Below are 21,379 nucleotides of genomic sequence, written 5' to 3' on the forward strand. Positions count from 1 at the left end.
AACATCTGTGGTCATCAGTCCCCTAGAACTTAGAACTACTTAAACCTAACTAACCTAAGGACATCACACACATCCATGCCCGAGGCAGGATTCGAACCTGCGACCGTAGCAGTCGCGCGGTTCCGGACTGAGCGCCTAGAACCGCTAGACCACCGCAACTGAGAATCAATTGGATGACAATCAGTTTGGCTTTAGGAAAGGTAAAGACACCATACACACTGAAGCGCCAATGAAACTGATGTAGGCATCCGTATTCAAATACAGAGATAAGTAAACAGGCAGAATACGGCGCTGCGGTCGGCGAAATTGTTAGATCGGTTACTGCTGCTCCAATGGTAGGTTATCAAGAGTTAGCCGAGTCTAAAGTGGTTTTGTTGTTGGTGCACGAAAAAAATGGTTCTAAGCACTATGAGACTTAACATCTGAGGTCATCAGTCCCCTAAGACTTAGAACTACTTAAACCTAACCAACCTAAGGGCATCACACACATCCATGCCCGAGGCAGATTGGAACCTGCGACCGTAGCAGCAGCGCGGTTCTGGACTGAAGCACGTAGAACCGCTCGGCAACATCAGCCGGCTTGGTGCACGAGCGATGGGACACAGTATCTCCGAAATAGCGATGAAGTGGGGATTTTCCTGTACGACCATTACACGAGCGTACCGTCTATATCAGGGATCCGGAAAAACATCAATCTTTGACATTACTGCGGCCAGAAAAAGATCCTGCAAGAACGGGACCAACGACTATTGAAGACAATCGTTCAACGTGACAGAGATGCAACCATTCCACAAACTTCTGCAGATTTCAATAGTAGGCCATCAACAAGTGTCAGCGTCCGAACCATACAACGGAACATCATCGATATGGGCTTTCGGAGCTGAAGGCCCACTCGTGTACCATTGATGACTGCATGACACAAAGCTTTACGCCTCGCCTGGATCTGTCAACACCGACATTGGGCTGTTGATGACTTGACGCGTGTTATCTGCTCGGGCGAGACTCTCTTCTCAAGTTGTATCGAGCGGATGGATGTGTACGGGTGTCGAGACAACCTCATGAATCCATGGACCCTACATGTCAGCAGGGGACTGTTCAAGCTGGTGGAGGCTCTCTAGTGGTTTGTGGGGTGTGCAGTTGAAGTGATATTGGACCCCTTACACGTCTAGATACGACTCTGACAGGTGATACGTACGTAAGCATCCTGCCTGATCATCTGCATCCATTCATGTCCATTGTGCATTCCGACGGCCTTGGGCAATTCCAGCAGGACAATGCGACACCCCACACGTCCCGCATTGCTATAGAGTGGCTCCAGGAACAGTCTTCTGAGTTTAAACACTTCCGCTGCGCACCAAACTCCCCAGACATGAACATTATTGAGCATATCTGGGATGCCTTGCAACATGCTGTTCAGAAGAGATCTCCACCCCCTCATACCCTTACGGATTTATGGACAACCTTGCAGGATTCATGGTCTCAATTCCCTCCGGCACTACTTCAGACATTAGTCGAGTCCATACCACGTCGAGTTGCGACACTTCTGCGTGCTCCTGGGGCCCTAGACGATATTAGGGAGGCGTACCAGTTTCTTTGGCTCTATAATGTGGATGTAGTGTAGTGTGTTACGCAAGCAAAGCCGAACAAAAATTGAGACATGCTCATATAATTTGTCGACGTAGCAAAAGCGTTCAACAGTGTAAAATTTTGCAAGATCTTCGAAATTCTGAGATGTACAGGATAAGATGTAGGGAAAGACAGGTATCACACAATATGTACTAGAGCCAAGACGGAACAATAAGAATGGAAGACCAAGAACGAAGTGCTCCGTTTAAAAAGGGTGTAAGGCACCGATGCAGTCTTTTGCCCCCATTGTTCAGTCTATCTATCGAAGAAGCAATGACTGAAATAAAAGAATCATTCAAGTGTGGGATTAAAATACAGGGTAAAAGGGTATCAGTGATGAGATTTGCTGATACATTTCTATCCTCAGTAAATGTGTAGAATATTTACAGGGTCTGTTGGATGGAATGAACAGTCTAGGGAGTAAAGAATGTAGGCTGAAATAAAATGGAAAAAGATGTAGCAGAAATGAGAACAGTGAGAAACTTAACATCAAAATTGATCATAAGGTGGACGAAGTTAAGGAACTCTGCTACCTTGGAAGCAAAATAACTTATTAAGGACGAAGCAAGGGGGACAAAAAGAAGACTAGCACAGACAAAGAGGGCAATCCTGGCCAAGAGAAGTTTACTGGTATCAAACAAAGGCCTTAAATTTGAGGAAGAAATTTCTAAGAATGTAGGTTTGGAGCACAGTACTGTATGGTAGTAAAGCATGGACAGTGAGTAAAGCAGAACAGAAAAGAATCGAAGCGTCTGAGATGTGATGCAACAGGAGAACGTTGAATATTAGATGGACTGATAAGGTAAGGAACGAGGAGGTTCTCCACGCAGTCGGAGAAGGAAGAAAGTATGAAAGACAGTGACAAGAAGAAGGGATGGGATAACAGGTCATGCGTTACATCAAGGAAAGTACTATGGTACTAGAGGGAACTGTACGGGGTAAAAACTACACAGATTGGAATAGATGCAAGAAATAATTGAGGAGGTAGGGTACCAAGTGCTACTCTGACAAAGGGATGTCACGACGTTTGGAACGCGGATTTACTGCAAACTTCGTACGCTCGTAGTACTTCATGAGGACAACAAAATGTGTAAGCAGTAGCACGTACTTCTCAAGCGTTATTGAGAAAATCGCAAGATAATTTCGGTCGTCAAATATATATCTGTGCGTGGCCAGTTTTACTATCAAGCGGCTGCAGAGAAGTGGTGCTGGCAAGGTAGCTCAGCGTGTTCGGTCAGAGCGTTAGCTACCCTATCTAATAAAAGAACTGAGCGAACAGTTGCCGGCACGGTAATTCAGCGTGTTCGGTCAGAGGGTTAGCTGCCCTCTGTAATAATAAAAAAAAACTGAGTTAATGGATCAAACAACGAACTGAAACGGGCGTCTTGGGACGTCCGCACCGAGCAGATGAAACGAACGAAAACGAATAAAATGAGATTAAAAAAAAATTTAAAAAAAAAACAGATCAACGAACAAACTGAACGGGTGTCATCAGACGTCCGCCCTGACCAAATTCAAAGAACAATATAGAACAAAACGTTTTTTTTTAAAAAAAAAAAAAAAAAAGTGGTTGGCGTTCAAGCCGTTGGATCGCTCGATCGAGTTCCGCTCGTCAGTTTTTTTTTTTTACTTTCAACAGTCATTTTCTTTACTATTTATATTACAATTGATATAATGGGGAAAAACGTGTAATCGGATGTACTTTTATTAAATTTACTGTGTTATTTGGCAGTCTGCTAATTTTTATTGTCACAAATAGTATAAAATTCATAACTATCGACTAGTAAACGACCAAAAGCATAAAGTGGTACTGAAAATGTATGTTTGTCCGTGATTTGAGAAATCCCTTATACCTGGAAGGAGCCCGAAACGACTTGTTACCTCCAAGTTTTGACCGGCACAGACGGCTTTCGAAAGACGTACAACCAACCGTCGCTTTCGACATTACTAGTGCAAGTTGCAGGATGGTATTTTTCGTAAAAAAACATGGAAAACATAAAGTTAAACGGCACCAGCTGCATTGAATAAATGCTTTGGTTCCGCATGCGCTAGGTCTTTTGACGTTTTCCGTGGAAAAACAAACCTCGTTAACATTTTCAAAAACCTCTCTATCAGACGATAGTTTGGAAGCAAACCATGCATAACGCAGTATTTCCTTAAAAATCGGCGCTGATAATTGTTTATGCAGTATCGATTGTATTGTAATAGCGTCTTCCGAGAAGCATTTTGTCCTTCTCTTTCGATTAAATACGAACAGTTTTGAAGACACGGACAAGCATACATTTTCAGTATCACTTTATGCGTTTGGTCGTTTACTAGTCGATAGTTATGAATTTTATACTATTTGTGATAATAAAAATTAGTATACTGCCAAATAACATTGTAAATTTAATAAAAGTTCATCCGATTACACGTATTTTTCTCATTGAATCAGTTGTAATATAAACAGTAAAGAAAATGACTGTGTGCAAAATAAAAGGAAAAAACTGACGAACGGAACTCGATCCAGCGGCTTGGATGCCAACCAGTTTTTTTTTTTTAACATTTTGTTCCATATTGTTCGTTGAAGTTGTTCAGGGCGGACGCCGATGACACCCGTCCACTTCGGTCGTTGATCTGTTCGCTCAGTTATTTTATTAGAAAGGGTAGGTAACGCTCTGACCGAACGCGCTGAGCTACTGTGCCGGCACCTCTCGACTGCAGCCGTTGCATGGTAAAAATCACCACGCACAGATATACACTACTGGCCAATAAAACTGCTACACCACGAAGATGACATGCTACAGACGCGAAATTTAACCGACAGGAAGAAGATGCTGTGATATGCAAATTATTAGCTTTCCAGACCATTCACACAAGGTTGGCGCCGGTGGCGAAACCTACAACGTGCTGACATGAGGAAAGTTTCCAACCGATTTCTCATACACAAATAGCAGTTGACTGGCGTTGCCTGGTGAAACGTTGTTGTGATGCCTCGTGTAAGGAGGAGAAATGCGTACCATCACGTTCCCGACTTTGATAAAGGTCGGATTGTAGCCTATCGCGATTGCGATTTATCGTATCGCGACATTGCTGCTCGCGTTGGTCGAGATCCAATGACTTTAGCAGAATATGGAATCGATGGCTTCAAGAGGGTAATACGGAACGCCGTGCTGGATCCCAACGGCCTCGTATCGCTAACAGTCGAGATGACAGGCATCTTATCCGCATGGTGGTAACGGATCGTGCAGCCACGTCTCGATCCCAGAGTCAACAGATGGGGACGTTTGCAAGACAACAACCATCTGCAGTTCGACGACGTTTGCAGCAGCATGGACTATCAGCTAGGGGACCATGGCTGTGGTTATCCTTGAGTCTGCATCACAGACGGGAGCGCCTGCGATGGTGAACTCAACGACGAACCTGTGTGCAGGAATGGCAAAACGTCATTTTTTTCGGATGAATCCAGGTTCTGTTTACAGCATCATGTTGGTCGCATCTGTGTTTGGCGACATCGCGGTGAACTCACATTGGAAGCGTGTTTTCGTCATCACCATACTGGCGTATCACCCGGCGTGGTGGTATGGGGTGCCATCGATTACACCTCTTGTTCGCACTGATAGCACTTTGAACGGCGGACGTTACATTTCAGATGTGTTACGACCCATGGCTCTACCCTTCATTCGATCCCTGCGAAACCCTACATTTCAGCAGGATAATGCACGACCGCATGTTGCAGGTCCTGCAAGGGCCTTTCTGGATACAGAAAATGTTCGACTGCTACCCTGGCCAGCACATTCTCCAGATCTCTCACCAACTGTAAACATCTGGTCAATGGTGGCCGAGCAACTGGCTCGTCACAGTACACCAGTCACTACTCTTGATGAACTGTGGTATCGTGTTGAAGCTGCATGGGCATCTGTACACATCTGTACCTGTACACGCCATCCAAGCTCTGTTTGACTCAATGCCCAGGCGTATCAAGGCCGTTATTACGGCCAGAGGTGGTTGTTCTGGGTACTGATTTCTCAGGATCTATGCACCCAAACTGCGTGTAAATGTAATCAAATGGTTCAAATGGCTCTGAGCACTATGGGACTCAACTGCTGAGGTTATTAGTCCCCTAGAACTTAGAACTAGTTAAACCTAACTAACCTAAGGACATCACAAACATCCATGCCCGAGGCAGGATTCGAACCTGCGACCGTAGCGGTCTTGCGGTTCCAGACTGCAGCGCCTTTAACCGCACGGCCACTTCGGCCGGCCGTAAATGTAATCACATGTCAGTTCTAGTATAATATATTTGTCCAATGAATACCCGTTTATCATCTGCATTTCTTCTTGGTGTAGCAATTTTAATGGCCAGTAGTGTATATTTGACGACCGGAATCATCTTGCGATTTTCTCAGCAACGCTTGAGAAGTACGCGCTACTGCTTACACATTTTGTTGTCCTAATGGAGTACTACGAGTGTACGAAGTTTACAGTAAATCCGCGTTCCAAACGTTGTGGCCTGCCCTTGTGAGATGAAGAGGTGGCGCAAGAGAGGATTCGTGGCGGGCCAAATCATATCAGTCTCTAAAAAGTCAACAAACACGAGCGCGCTCTCTGCTGGCCAGCGAGGACTACGTAGAATGGCGACACGCGGAACCGGACGTGTGGTAATCGGATTAGGCGGCGCTGCGGGCAGCTGCAGCGTGGCGGTGTCCAGTTAGCCGCTGCGGCCTGCTGGAGTCCACAAGGCTTCGGTTACGCCACCGGTGGCGCAACACCCCGTCCGCGCGTCCTTGGCTGCCCGCAAGGCTCACACCGGAAGCCGTAAAGGCGTCACCGCCGACGCAGCACGCTCCCCCACAGCGCCCACCTATCGATCAAGTTCCGATTGACAGCCCTCCACCAGTCGCTGGTAAGTATTTTCTTATTTCCCATTTCACTTCCTTCTTTCCGTGCAGAGTCTGGGCGAACCGCTCGTAGATTCAGCCTGTTTCAGAAGGGTTCCAGGCAGACAGAGACTGCAGCTCCTTCTCTTGGTCATTATTTAATCTGTCCGAGATCTTTAGATGAAAACAATACTATAGGAGCAATTAATAGAAACCCCCCAGGAGACACCGCCTTGACGGAACACTGTCCGTGTGGGCGAGGGGGTTTGTGTGATCCAATGAAGTGGAGGGCTGTGCCGGCGGTAGTGTAACTACCAGCAGGGCCTCCCAAGCCGGACAGGTCTCCATAGAGGATCCAGACAAAGTGTGTCTCACAACGTCCAGTCTAGTGTCCTGTCCTGTCCTATCCTGTCCTGTCCTGACCTGTCCTATCCTATCCTATTCTATTCTATCCCATCCCTTACACTCCCTTTCTTTCCTTTTCCTGCCTGTGATTGTGTGGCAGCAGACACAGTCCCCTAATGTGGACAGCGGAAGATCCTTGGAAACCAGCACAACGTTGATGCACATAGGACTTGAAAGGTCTCTGTTGGATTCCTTTCATGTTAATTCCTTAAATCTGTTGTCATTTACGGCATAAATCCCTCTTCTAAATTTACTGTAGTGTTTCTTACTCTATCTGGGAGGAGACTGAGCAGTGGAACGTGTTTCTTTTACACATAAACAAGAACGATCTGTCACACTACTACACTTTAAAATACAGTTTATATGTAATTCACGTCACACAGTCTCATACAGAACCTACATCCACTTTCTTTTATATACTGTATATGATAAGATACTGTCATCCCCCTTCCCTTCTGTGTGAAGGGATGAATGAGCAATGTATTTCTAGTTGCATGCTTGATGGTAGCAGACAAGCCTGTCTGCTAGAGAACAGTAGGACCAACGTCGGAACAGGTAGCTACGCTTTCTAAAAGCAAAGAGGTTTCTATTCTTGGTATGGTCCTGTCTGTCCCTTGTCATGTTGGTATAGGAAGCTGCCTCTCTGGTCACTTCCGTTTGTATCTGTGAAGCACCCTCGGTAGGGGCCCATGGCAGTCTGTCCACAGCGAGCGTTTGAAGTGGTAAGATCTCCGGCTAAGCGCGTCTCTGCTAAGTCTGTAGGACAATGGATTTCTTAAGTTCAGCCTAACTGAAAATTTAATCACCTTTATTTCAGGTTTAGATCTAAAATATCTTATGTTATCTTAAATTGCAATGCAGTGTAATTCGAGTGTGAAGTTCAGAATCCGTTCCAGTAGTTGTTTTGTCAGTACTTTGTGAGTAAAGTGGAACCACATGTTGATGACCCGTAACTCTAACTAAGATCATCAATCTTAAATGTGAATGTGCGTGAGATTATAACGTCTCGTCTTGACAAAATTTTTCAATATATCAACTTTTCTTTAGGTTCAACACACGTGGGGTGTACTTTGTGAGACCAGTACCACATGCTTATACAATTGTTTGACCCATCAGGTTAATAGTAAGACGATAGTAACCAGTTCGAGGTTTTTCTTTTGTAAATTGCGTTTCGATGTAATTTATTTTAATCATCAAAATTATTGTGGAGTTACACTCTTTGTGCAAACCAAGTTGACCACGTGAAGCATGTGGTGTAATCATCAAAGTAGTCCTCAGCTATTCTTTTCGGGAAGATTTCACAGAGAGCTAGTATGAATTTAGTATACCAGTGTGTGGTAATTTCATGACGGACAGGATTGCGCTACGAACGTAACTTCTTTGGGTGAAAATTGAATCGGTTGGTTGTGGTTAATTTCCTCTTGTATTTGTTTCAACGTTCTTCGTGTGTTATTTTATGAATGCAGTGTTGTATGCAGTCTCCCAATCTTGGCTCCATATTTGATGTTTTCTGTAAAGATTACAAACTCACATTTTCACAATCCTAAATAAGGCACCAGTTTAGTTATGAATCAAGTTTAATATGCTGAAATTTTCACAGAACAATGATCAATGTGAAAATAAATGTCCAAATATAAACTGATTTATTTCTTTTTATTTAAATTCTCTTTATATATATATATATATATATATATATATATATATATATATATATATATATAATCACCGGTTGTCGTAAGATGACTATTAAAAGATTATAATTAATGTTAGTCTGGTTGGGAATTTGGTTAGCTAGACTGGATACCAGGTGAAACAGTTGCTCAGTAATGCAAGGTTAACTTCCTCAGATAGCTCGCGGATTTTAACCCGCTTTTATTATCTTGAATATCAGCACCGCTTTAAGAACAACTTAATGCATCAACTTTACAGACTTACTGCGAAGGGATGGATAAAGTTCTGTAGTCGTGGTGAAGACAAGCTATCTAAGGTAAGGCCCTGAAATAAAACCTTGGCAGGTGTCCAGGCCATGAGGTGGCAGCCCCACCGGGACACACGGGGGCTGTGGGCTGATAACCTGCACCACCAAAAAACACATATCACAGAAACTAAAAGGAGAAACATGGATCTTGAGGATATGACCTTGGGCCTGAAAAGGAAAACCCGTATTGGTTTCTGGAATGTAAGGACGTTGAGAGAGGCAGAGAGGCTAAGACAGGTTGAAAAAGAGATGGAGAACTATCGATTAGATACATTGGGACTGAGTGAAATAAGGTGGCCACAATCTGGGGAATTCCAAACACAAAACGGTGGAGTGCTGCTATATGCGAGTCAGACAGGTGAGAACGCGATGCATATCTAAAAGCAGCAAGAAGAGCTTACTGGAGTGGAAACCAGTCTCAGAACGGAGAAAGAAAGTGGGGTTGGTTGGGGCATACCTTGAGAAAATCAGATGGTGCCATCGAGAAAAAAGCATTGGAATGGAATCCCCAGGGAACAAGGAAGAGAGGAAGACCTAGGGGCACATGGAAGAGGACAGTGGAAGGGGAAGCAAAAAGACAAGACCTGGACAGAATTGTGGCAAATGGCCAAGGACAGAGAAGGGTGGCGAGCTCTCCTGGATGCCCTATGCCCCCATAGGGGCCAAAGGAATTAAGTAGTTAATAGAAAAGTGAACATTTTCCGGAGAAGTTTCTCAGAGCAAAAGAAATTTCTCTGAGGACTCAGTTTCGTATGAATAAAAAATTCGAAGCATATTCTCTGTCGAGGGACTTCTTTTTCACTAACTCACCTCCTTCTCGAAAAGGTTCTCGATGTCTGTCATCTGCCCTTTCCGACACAGAACACACACATAATCTTACATTCCATTCAGCTCGTTCAAACTGGCAAACTATACCATGCACAAATATGGAACTGTTAACCATATGTCCTGGAAGAGTTGCACTACATTTCAATTTCACTTTTACACGCACCATCAAATTATGAGGTTGATTACGTACAGTTTACGAAAATGCATTTTCTGACGATGTTACCGGAGTTTCGAAATGCAGGAAAAGCACATTATACGAACGAAATCTTAAGAATACATTTCATTTTCATCTACTCCAAACTGAACTTTGTCAAAGCTTTCTTACACGTGTCCATTTTGGTTCTGCTCGCGTGTCAAGTTAAGCGGTCGCCTGTACGGTTTCGTCACGAGAAATAGATCGCTAGGTCTGTAACAAGCCCGTTATTAATTGTTCTGATCCGCCTTCTTATTTATAACATAACAAGGAAGGAAGGAAGATATGGTTTAACGTCCCGTCGATATTGAGGTCATTAGAGTTGGATCACAAGCTCGAATTGTTTAAAGGATGGAAAGGGAAATCAGCCGTGCCCTTTCCAAGGAACTATTCCGACATTGCCTGGAACGATTTAGGAAAATCACGGAAATCCTAAATCTGGATGGCCGGACGCGGGTTTGAACCGTCGACCTCCAAAATGCGTGTTCAACGTGCTAACCACTGCGCCACCTCGCTCGGTGGATAAGAAAATATAAAATGTATGCTCTGAAAAACATGATGATGATCATCCGAAAATTTCAGTGAGACAGTTGACTGGTGTATGTATACCTTAGTCTTCTCCTACAACAGAATGAAAACTGTGTTCCTCTAAATAGCCAAAAATATTTTCATTTTTGCCTCGTTTGAAAGATTGCCCTCTCTCTTTTCATGGTTTTTGGGGAAAGAAGTTAGTCCGCCAAATAATGTTTTTATTTTTAAACGTGTATAAATTTCTGCAGCTTCTGTCTTAAGTGGCCGCGCGGGATTAGCCGAGCGGTCTCAGGCGCTGCAGTCATGGACTGTGTGGCTAGTCCCTGCGGAAGTTCGAGTCCTCCCTCGGGCATGGGTGTGTGTGTTTGTCCTTAGGATAATTTAGGTTAAGTAGTGTGTAAGCTTAGGGACTGATGACCTTAGCAGTTAGAACTTACTCAACGCGAAGTTTGCTACAAAGCTCACTTCAGAAATCGGAAAATGTTCTTCACTTGTGAGTAACTTCTCTAGTTTTATTCATACGAAATAAGAGAATGTTCTTATCGTTCAGAAATTCGCTCCCCGACGTTTTACTCGAGCTGAGAACATTCTCAGGTGAAGTACATACTCCGACCCGCTTTCTTCATGCGAACCTGAGAATGTTCTCCGAAATTTCGAGAATAAAGTACGTTCTCAGTTTCTTAATCGACTATTCGGAACAAATGAATCTACTGCAGCGCCCCTGATATTTTATTCTTGAACTGAGCCTCGTCTGTTTCGAGAGCTCATTTTCGTTTAGAGGAGGAGGAGGAGATTAGTGTTTAACGTCCCGTCGACAACGAGGTCATTAGAGACGGAGCACAAGCTCGGATTAGCGAAGGATGGGGAAGGAAATCGGCCGTGCCCTTTCGAAGGAACCATCCCGGCATTTGCCTGAAGTGATCTAGGGAAATCACGGAAAACCTAAATCAGGATGGCCGGACGCGGGATTGAACCGTCGTCCTTCCGAATGCGAGTCCAGTGTGCTAACCACTGCGCCACCTCGCTCGGTTTTTCGTTTAGACATCAGCGAGAAAATCGCGTGTGACATGAGAGAAGTTTGATGCGCAGATTGACAAACTGATTTTCGAGGGACTATCATTTTTACGAAAAAATAGAAATATAGTAATACAACGTAGGAACAAGCAATTACAATATAGTTTATCAATGATCTAAACAAAATTCGTACCGGATGTTGTTGCAAAAGTCGTGTGGTCATTTCTCTGCACTCCTGAGAACTGAAAGAACAGCAAAAAGTGTCGTCGAAACATGTCATAACATGTACATTTATTTGATCGAGAAAATTTATACTTGCGAGCACATCAAACAATGTCTATAATGCAATAAATAGCATCTTTTTACTTTATTCGTTATATTTTGTTTTCTTACTAATAGCCAAATAACATCAAAATTATTCTTCTCGTTAACTAATTCCGGTTTTTTCACTGCAGAAATAATTTTCATTAAATCACATTTACCTATTTATATATCTATAGTGTACCAACAATTCTTCTTTCCTTGTCGACCAAAATAGGAACATGAAAATTTCGCACTCCATCAGCAATCCTGTCTACGTAATTGGATACCAAGGAGTAATTAGTAACTAAAGGATCACTTTTTCAAACTCCCTTGCATGCTTCACATTGTGACGCATTAGTTTGAAATTTGGCTCAAAGATGCCTACAGCCTTTCTCTGCAACATCGCAAAATCGGGGCGCCCTGCGATGACGCCCTCGGGCTCGAACGACGCTTCAAACTGCAAGGTGTCGACACATTCGGAAAAAAGACCAGAGCTCAGAAATTCCCGTCACGTGTATGCTGGGTTAATGATGTCACCCCAGCTCCAGATTACTTCACTATTCTGCCCAACATGAGAGTGTCACACGATGGGAAATGTCGTCACAGCCCCTCTTACCAACATTTCACCCCTTCTTTTGATGCCTCTGCGATGGAGTTTAGAACCGCGACAACGGTGAGATCACGCGGTTTTTTTGCGAGTGGCCGAGGAAAACATTCCAGAAACACCGCCTTTAGAATCGGCCTAGAAAGGCCTCAGGGGATGACACATATGGCGTCAGTGAAACCATCCCTTTTCCTGGGGCGTTGATTCACACAGTTCGCAGTGCGATGAGGAACACGAAGATATCCTTGACAACCTTTGACACTCCCGCACTTGCCGCAGTGGATACACCGGTTCCCATCAGATCACCGAAGTTAAGCGTTGTCGGGCCGCCATGCACTGTGCCATTTTTTCGGGGTGCACTCAGCCTCGTGATGCCAATAGAGGAGCTACTCGACCAATAGTAGCGGCTTCGATCAAAGAAAACCATCACAACGACCGTGAGATCGGTATGCTGACCACACGCCCCTCCTATCCGCATCCACAGCCGAGGATGACACGGCGGTCGGATGGTCCCGATGGGCCACTTGTGACCTGAAGTCGGAGTGCATTTGACACTCCCGACACCCTCGGACGTTTCAAACCTTCTCTAAGGCCACTGTGGCGTTGCTCCCCATTAAATGCGATCGCACTCCTTTGGAGTGCAGCACAGCTGCAAGTTTTACTCTCGTGTACAGTTTGGAACCACTAGCGACTGTTCAAAACCGTTCGACGAAACTTGACCGCGATCCGAAGCAGCAAAGTGTGCTTACGCATTTTCAGCACTCCTAATACATGTCGTCCCGTGGCGTGACGACAGGGGGCGCGACATTGACACATTCGTGAATAAAACGGCAAAAGGCCTGTGAGGTAGTCTAAGGCGCCAGCAGGCAGGTACCTGGAATCACAAAGGTGTCAGGGAGTTGCCTACCAGCAGGCTCCCCAGACTGCTTTACAGGTTCTCTCTGCACACACACATTTCTAAAATTCTCAACAAACTTGAGCTGGTGCCACCGAGCGTTTAGATGAACTGGGGAATCTAAGAGGGGCCCTTTGCCATTTCATTCATGCATTTGTGAATGTCGCACCCATCTGTGATCATGCTATTAGAGGATGTGAAAAAGGGACGCTGTAAATGCCTAAGCATCCTATGCCGCTTCGGATCACTTTTAAATTTCGTCGAGTGGTAGTTCCAACCTGTACACATGAGCAAAAATTGCGGCCACGCTGCGCTTCCCAAGGGTTGCGATCACGTTGACGCGGCCCCAGAACATCCATAGCCTAGACCAATGTCAAAAAGTTGCTAAGAACATTTTCAAGTTTGCTCATCGCAATGCGAACTGTCGGTTTCGATCGCGAAATTTGTGGGAAACAACGCCCAGCGAAAGAGATCGTTTCATTAATGCACTGTCCGCCCCGTTAGCTGAGTGGTCGGCGTCACGGATTGCGTCCTACGGGCCCGGGTTCGATTCCCGGCTGGTTCGGGGATTTTCTCCGCTCATGGACTGGTTGTTGTGTTGTCTTCATCATAATTTCATCCCCATCCGGCACACAGGTAGCCCAATGTGGCGTCGTAATAAGACCTGCACCAAGTCGGCCGGACCTGCCCCGTAAGAGGCCTCGCGGCCAATGACACCAAACGCTCATTTCCATTTCATTGATGCAATTCATCGGACTCCCACGGCCTACTCCCCGAAGGCTTTTCCTGACAGTTCTGGGCAGTGGTGTGTCTTGAACGTTTTCCTCGGCCACCAATAAGAAAACTGCTTGATTTCAACGCTGGGTGTAGTGGTTCTGTCTTCCACCGTAGAGACGTCAAAGGAAGAGGTGAATTGTGGATAAGAGGGGTTGTAGTGACCTTTCCATCGCGGGACACGTCCACGGTGGCGCTGGCCAGAACTGTTATGTTTGGTGCCAATGTGACATCGTTATCCCACCTCACAGCTTACATGAACGTCTGAGCTCTGGCCTTTCTTCCCAAGTGTCGACAACTCTTTGAAGCGTAGTTGAGCCAGAGGGTGACGTCGCAGGGAGTCACGCTTTTGCACCATTACAGAGGAAGGTTGTAGGCAGCTTTGAACGAAATTTAAAACCTATGATTCACTATGAGAGACAGTTGCCGGGTTTCGAACAAGTGATCCTTTAACTCTGTTGCGTAATGTATGAGGCGCATGAGACATTGCGGGAAGGTCTGAAATTTAACCCAGGACATCGGTCATCAGCGACCTGTATACAACAAGCTCTCCTCCCTCTGCCGCTGAAAGTTTCTTCCATTTCCTGGATTCAAACCAGCTATCACCAGGTCGAGCGACAATAGTCTCAACTGCAAAAGCCGATGTGATACCTGCTTCGCTCTAAATGTTTCCCAGTTAGACTACCAAGCAAGATGATTCAGTGATTAGGGCACAGGCCTCGTAGTCTAGTGAAGTGAGGTCCATATTAATTTTGGCCTTGCATTGCTATTTGTGTTTCCTAATTTCCCCTAATTACTTCTGACAAATGGCAAGGAGGTTCCATCTAACAGTTCATGGTCGATGTCCTTGCCTTTCCCTCTTGACTTTGTAAAGTCGGGAAAAAATAATTGTTTTATTGGTCCCTCAGCTTTGTATCTGACGAAAAGCATTGTTTTCTTGCAAGAGTTGGAAAGGGACGCGCCTCACGTGGTGATAGGTAATGGATGTCATCGCAATACCTGTTTGGAATACATGATGACAGGGGCTGGGATGTTATCACAATACCTGTTCGGATTAAATGGTGACAGGGGATGGGATGTCATCACAATACCTGTTCGGTCTGCCGGCCTGTGTGGCCGAGCGGTTGTAGGCGCTACAGTCCGGAACCGCGCGACTGCTACGCTCGCAGGTTCGAATCCTGCCTCGGGCATGGATGGGTGTGATGTCCTTAGGTTAGTTAGGTTTAAGTAGTTCTAAGTTCTAGGGGACTGATGACCACAGATGTTAAGTCCCATAGTGCTCAGAGCCATTTTTTTTCATCACAATATCTGTTCAGAGTGCTGCGGTGTCATAATAATACCTGTTTGGATTACATGGTGATAGTGGCTGGAATATCATCAAAATACCTATTTGGACTACTTGGTGGTAAGGGCAGAGATGTGATCACAATATCTGTTTGGACTACATGCTAATAGGGGCTGGAATGTCATCATAATACCTGTATGGACTACATAATGAGAGGGGCTGGTGTGTCATCCCAATACCTGTTTGGACTACAAGGTGATAGAGGCTGCGTTGTTATCACAATACACTACAAGGTGAAAGGGGCTGGTATATCATCACAATATCTGTACACGTTACAGTTTTTTGAAGGCACGTGAATAGAAATCCTAATTTAGAAACGTAGGAGATATGATTAATACCTCAGCTCGAAGGCAAGGTGATCATGGATCATGTGTGCTTACAGCTGGTTGGAGCTCCAACACTCTCTGCTGTTAAGATGAGTTCCTTGTTGAAGAGTTTTTAGGCCGCTGGACTGTGCATGGTTCACGATCTCCAGCCTCACTGAGATGGTCACCACGCAGCTCTGACCTTACCAAGACAGACAGCTCATTATGGGGAACAGTCAACGTTGGGACAAGACTAATGCAGAATTGCGCAGAATGTACAGGAAGCTGTATGCTGTGTATAGTCGTACGCCGCTATCGATAGTTCGCCAATAGCGAGGGTTTCATTGGTTTGCTTGGGGATGCAGCGTGAAAGTGGTCGGGGAAGTCCGTCAGAAGAGCGTTCGCTCGGCGAAGCATGAAGCAAAAACTGGTGATAAGAGTTCTGTTAATGCGGAAATAAGCAATCAGACGTCGTTTCATGTGCGAGCAGGCACAGAATGGGACAGGCGACGCACTTCCATGTTTATTTTGAAAAAAATTTTGGGAAGTTATTTATATTCATGAATACGTGTCGTGATGGTTATACGTCGTGTGAATCGACTATGAACTGAACCACAAGGATTAATCGCGAAAGTATTACGTTGTGTGATACATGCTGATCGCAAACTGAGTATTGTGATATCTGAAGTTGAAGTGAATGGTTATTGCGAAGAACAAAATATCGTTATTTTCACGAGAAATCGGTGGCTTACAGGGTGTCCCAGGAGAGATGGCCAGTGTTCAGTGGCGACTATTAGAAGCAAAAAGTTTAGAAACATGAATTCTAAAATGTATACCTTAATAGTAATGGGGTTTTGTTCATCTTTCCTACTGTAAAACATCTCTTCTACTGAACAAGTGCTCATAGTTCTTAAGGTATGCAGTTTAGAGTTCATCTTTACTAGGCTTTTTTGCTTTGAATGATCCTCCCTGACACATCCCTGAATATTGTATTTGTGTGACATGGCTGCGAGATATATTCCAATTCGTATGTCATTAGTAAGTGAACAGCGCATCAAGTGTGGTGACATTTCAGAATAGAGCTCCAGTTTGCCTGATTCTTACTTTGAATAGTAGACGAGCATCCATTCTTTCCGAGTTGAACTGTTACATTGTACTTGCACGTTACAGCATTTCTAGCATCGCTAGTGCCACAGCGGAAGAAGCAATCCGCCAAAAAATTGCAGGCAGGTGACGTAGACCATGGCCGTTAAGCATTCCCGTCGCCTACCTGTGGAATGTAGAATGAGAACATTTACTGTACGGATAATTTATCTTGGCAGTTTTACGTAGGTATCTTTACCCAAGGCTGAGGTCGGCCTTTACTACCTCATTTACGACACTGATAACCTCTGGAAGTAACTGCTCGGTAGCCGTTACCAAATGCTTTATATGCACCGCTTTGCTTTGTGTACTGTATTGTTCGTGGTTTTCTTCTCTAATTTTAAAATGAGTGAAAAGACTAATTCTGGTCTATGGTGGGGTTCGAGTACGACCGTCATAACATCAGATCAGTCACGCTTAAGACAACACCCACACCTTAAAAGAATAGTGACCCTTAACGTGCGAATAAAGAAAATGTCTATATCTCCCATCAGTGAGTGGTCATCGTGCAAAACTATAGACTGTACTTAAGAATGTGTAAGATGGGATCTTACTGCAGCAACGTTATGTTGTTCTCGCCAGAACTTTTCTTAAAAATGGTTCTGAGCACTATGGGACTTAACTTCTGAGGTCATCAGTCCGCTAGAACTTAGAACTACTTAAACCTAACTAACCTAAGGACATCACACACATCCATGCCCGAGGCAGGATTCGAACCTGCGGCAGTAGCGGTCGCGCGGTTCCAGACTGTAGCGCCTAGAACCGCTCGGCCACCCCGGCCGGCAACTTTTCTTACTGCAGCACTTTGTGCTACTGTTTGGAGTCTTACCTACTACTTAAATGTCCACAGTACTTCAGCTAATATACTAAATTTTGTGAAAATTACACCACCTAGAATGATACATCATCATCAGCCTCATAATCATCACCTTCATTTTCATTCGACTGTCAGTCCACTCTGTATGTAGCGACTGGTCCTTGTCTGTCGTCACATATGGAGCAATAGTTTGTAGAAACAGGAATGAACTGCCCTTCATTGTTTCCCCTATCGGCCAGGGACTTGCACTCACCTGGTATTCTTCTGTCGCTGGTCCTTGAAGACATCGATCTTCTGTACTACTACCGCAAGTGTTTCACCCCAAAATTTATGGTGGAAATTAATGGAAAGGGACGGAGGGGAAGCTACAAATCAATAACATCCAGAAACCGAAATTAATTCCGAATATATTAAGAAAGTAAGACAAATATACATTGAGGAGACAAAATCATGGGACAGCGATATGCGTATGTACATATGGCGGTAGTACAGCGCACACAAAGTGTGAAAGGGCATTGCATTGGCAGAGCTATCGTTTGTTGCCAGGTGATTCATATGAAAAGGTTTCCGACTCGATTATGGGCGCACGACGGAATTAACAAACTTTGAACGTGGAATGGTACTTGAAGCTAGACGCATGGGGTATCCCTTTTCGGAAATCGTTAACGAATTCAGTATTCCAAGATCCACAGTGTCAAGAGTGTGCCAAAACTACCAAATTTCAGGCATTACCTCTCGCGACGGACAACGCACTGGACGGCGGCCTTCACTTAACGAGCGAGAGTAGTGGCGTTTGCGAAGAGTTGTCAGTGCTAACAGACAAGCACGCTGAGTGAAATAACCGCAGAAATAAATGTGGGATGTACGACGAACGTATGCGTTAGGTCAGTGTGGCGAAATTTGGCGTTAATGGACTATGACAGCAGACGATCGACGCGACGGCCTTTACTAACAGCACGACATCGCCTTGTGATCTCGCCCCCCCCCCTCCCTCCCTCCTTCCTACTTCCATCTATTGTCCACATTAAACAATGCCCAGTCCAAGTAATTAATAAGCAAAGTCTTTTGTAAAGATTTGAGAGGAGCAAAGATTACAATATACTTTCAAGTTTACTGTTGAGATGGCTCCAGTTCTTCTTTTCTAGGGATCTGATTCTTGAAGTTGAAAATCTGACATCAGGTCCTCGCGGTTGGTTTGAACTAAATAAATTGGAAGATTGTTGTTGCAGAATTTTTCACGTAAATATATTTTCCACTGATTTTCTCACATGTCAGTATATCATACAGTATTTTGATTATTCAAATTCACAAAGCCGAAATTACATTGTTCGGACCTATTATACAAAAACACGTCCGATTACATCAGCGGCAAGCTTATGACTCCTACAGTGGAAATAACAATATTCCAAAGGGTTTACAATTTTTCTTAACAAATGAATTCCTACTAGTTTTCGTTACATTATTAATTTACATTATTATTTCATAAATGAATCTAGAAATAAACATAGTAAACAGTACAGTGTCACGTAATTAATAATAGGAATTTTAAGTGTGCAAATAATTCGTAATTTCAAATGTTGTTAAAAAAAATAATTTTAACTGTCCATTCAGAACTAGTATTTATCGATTATAACATCGAAACTAAAATATTTTGTAAAGTAATTCTTTTTCATAAATTTTAGCTCGAAATATAAGATACTGTTATAAAATTATGCGAAAGTTTTCAGAAAAGCAACTGAGATAATACTGACCTATCCAAAATTCGAAAAATAATACGGGTATCAGCAACTATTGTTGAGGAAAAGTAGTACTAGTGGAGGATGCCCAGTTACAGCCAGCAGCGCCTCTCCTGGGCTCATGACCATGTCGGATGGTCCCAAGACGACTCGGGAACAGTGGCCTGGTCAAATGATTCCCGATTTCAATTAGTAAGAGCTGATGGTAGGGTTCGAGCATGGCGAAGACCCCACGAAACCGTGGACCCAAGATGTCATCAAGGCACAGTGCAAGCTGGTGTGAGCTGTATTTACATGGAATGGACTGAGTCCTCTGGTCCAACTGAACAGATCATGGACTGGAAATGGTTATATTCGGCTACCTGGAGACCATTTCCAGCGATTCATGTACTTTATGTTCCCAAATGAAGGTGGAATTTTTATGGCTGACAATGAGTATTGTCACTGCGCCACAATTGTTCGCGACTGGTCTGAAGAGAAGTCTGGACAATTCGAGCGAATAATTTGGCCACCCAGATCGCCCGACATGAATCCCATCGAAACGTTTCTGGGACATAATCGAGAGGTCTGTTCATGCACAACCATTTCGTAGTTACGAGGCAGCATGGCTCAACATTTCTGCAGGGGACTACCAACGAGTTGTTGAGTCCGTGCTGCGTCGAGTTGCTGCATTACGTCGGCCAAATGGACGTCGGACACGGTATTGGGAGATATCCCAATGTTTTTGTCACCTCAGTGTACTTCAACACGCAATCGAATCTAAACAAGAACGAATGCAGTCCCTAGAGAGAGTGAGAATTGCTTAACTGAGATGAATCAACAAAAGGGAAGATGTTAGCCATCAGGTCTAGAATGCGATCACATAGTAACAGTATAACGAGAATCCTGGATTACTATTGGTGGAATCGCGATTCCAGTTGCTCACAGTGTAAACAGTGTGATTTTACGGTGTCAGCCAATGTAGTTGCTACACGTGTCCTATCAAGAGATGTGCTAATCAAACCAGACTGCCTTCACCCAAGGTCGGTCCCTAGGTAGTCGAAGACAACGCATGTTTGAAAATGGTGGTAACTCCCACACTACTATCGGCGATGTGAAGATGCCCAGGATATGCAGCCGAATGGGTGGGAAAGAGTTGTCGCCATACTATTGTAAACTCAGACGACACCAGGGATACAGGAAGTTTCCCATGACAGTGAGAGGAGCTGCAGCTGATGCTGCTGTCTCAAGCCAGTGGGTCAACACGACTTCTTGGCACATAAGTTGCGACAGCTGCTCAGCTGCTTTGGTGCGAATTCTACGAATGCGGGGACTGTTAATGCCCATAATAGGGTTATTTCCAACTTAAATTCAGATATAACGGCCCTGAACTCTGCGGATGTCCGCCATAATGCGTACTTTCTAAATTGATTAAATGCTGAATATGAACGTTACTTTGTCCAGTCGACGGTCCTCCATGCATCGCCGGTGTGCGTTGGCCGAAAAAAATTAATCTTATTAAATAAATTGATTGATGTAGTTTAATGACTTTTTAATTAATTGACAGTAAGGTCCATCAATCCTATCGAAATCTTGCAAGTAGCTCGTAGCTCTGATTGAAATTACGAAATTAATTTTATTCCCCTCTGTTTCTTTGCGGTGTGGACTGGATTGGACAGCCGTTGTGGCTTCGCCTCGTGCATTGTATGCCTTCGAAAAGTCTCCGCATTACATATTCAAGACTCTGAATCAATCTCTTGCACAGGGTTCCAATACTTCACTGACCAGATGGTTTGAATAGTAAAGGCTTTCTGCTAGGCCTGTTATTTTTAGTTCTCATACCAGTTGCGTAGTTATTCTTCTACCTTTTAATTTTTATTAAACGTCTATAGTTACTGTCTAGTGGTTTTGTTTCCAATTTCGAAAATGGTTCAAATGGCTCTGAGCACTATGCGACTTAACTTCTGAGGTCATCAGTCTCCTAGAACTTAGAACTACTTAAACCTACCTAACCTAAGGACATCACACACATCCATGCCCGAGG

This window comes from Schistocerca americana, chromosome 6, assembly GCF_021461395.2.
Source record: "Schistocerca americana isolate TAMUIC-IGC-003095 chromosome 6, iqSchAmer2.1, whole genome shotgun sequence".
NCBI lineage: Eukaryota > Metazoa > Arthropoda > Insecta > Orthoptera > Acrididae > Schistocerca > Schistocerca americana.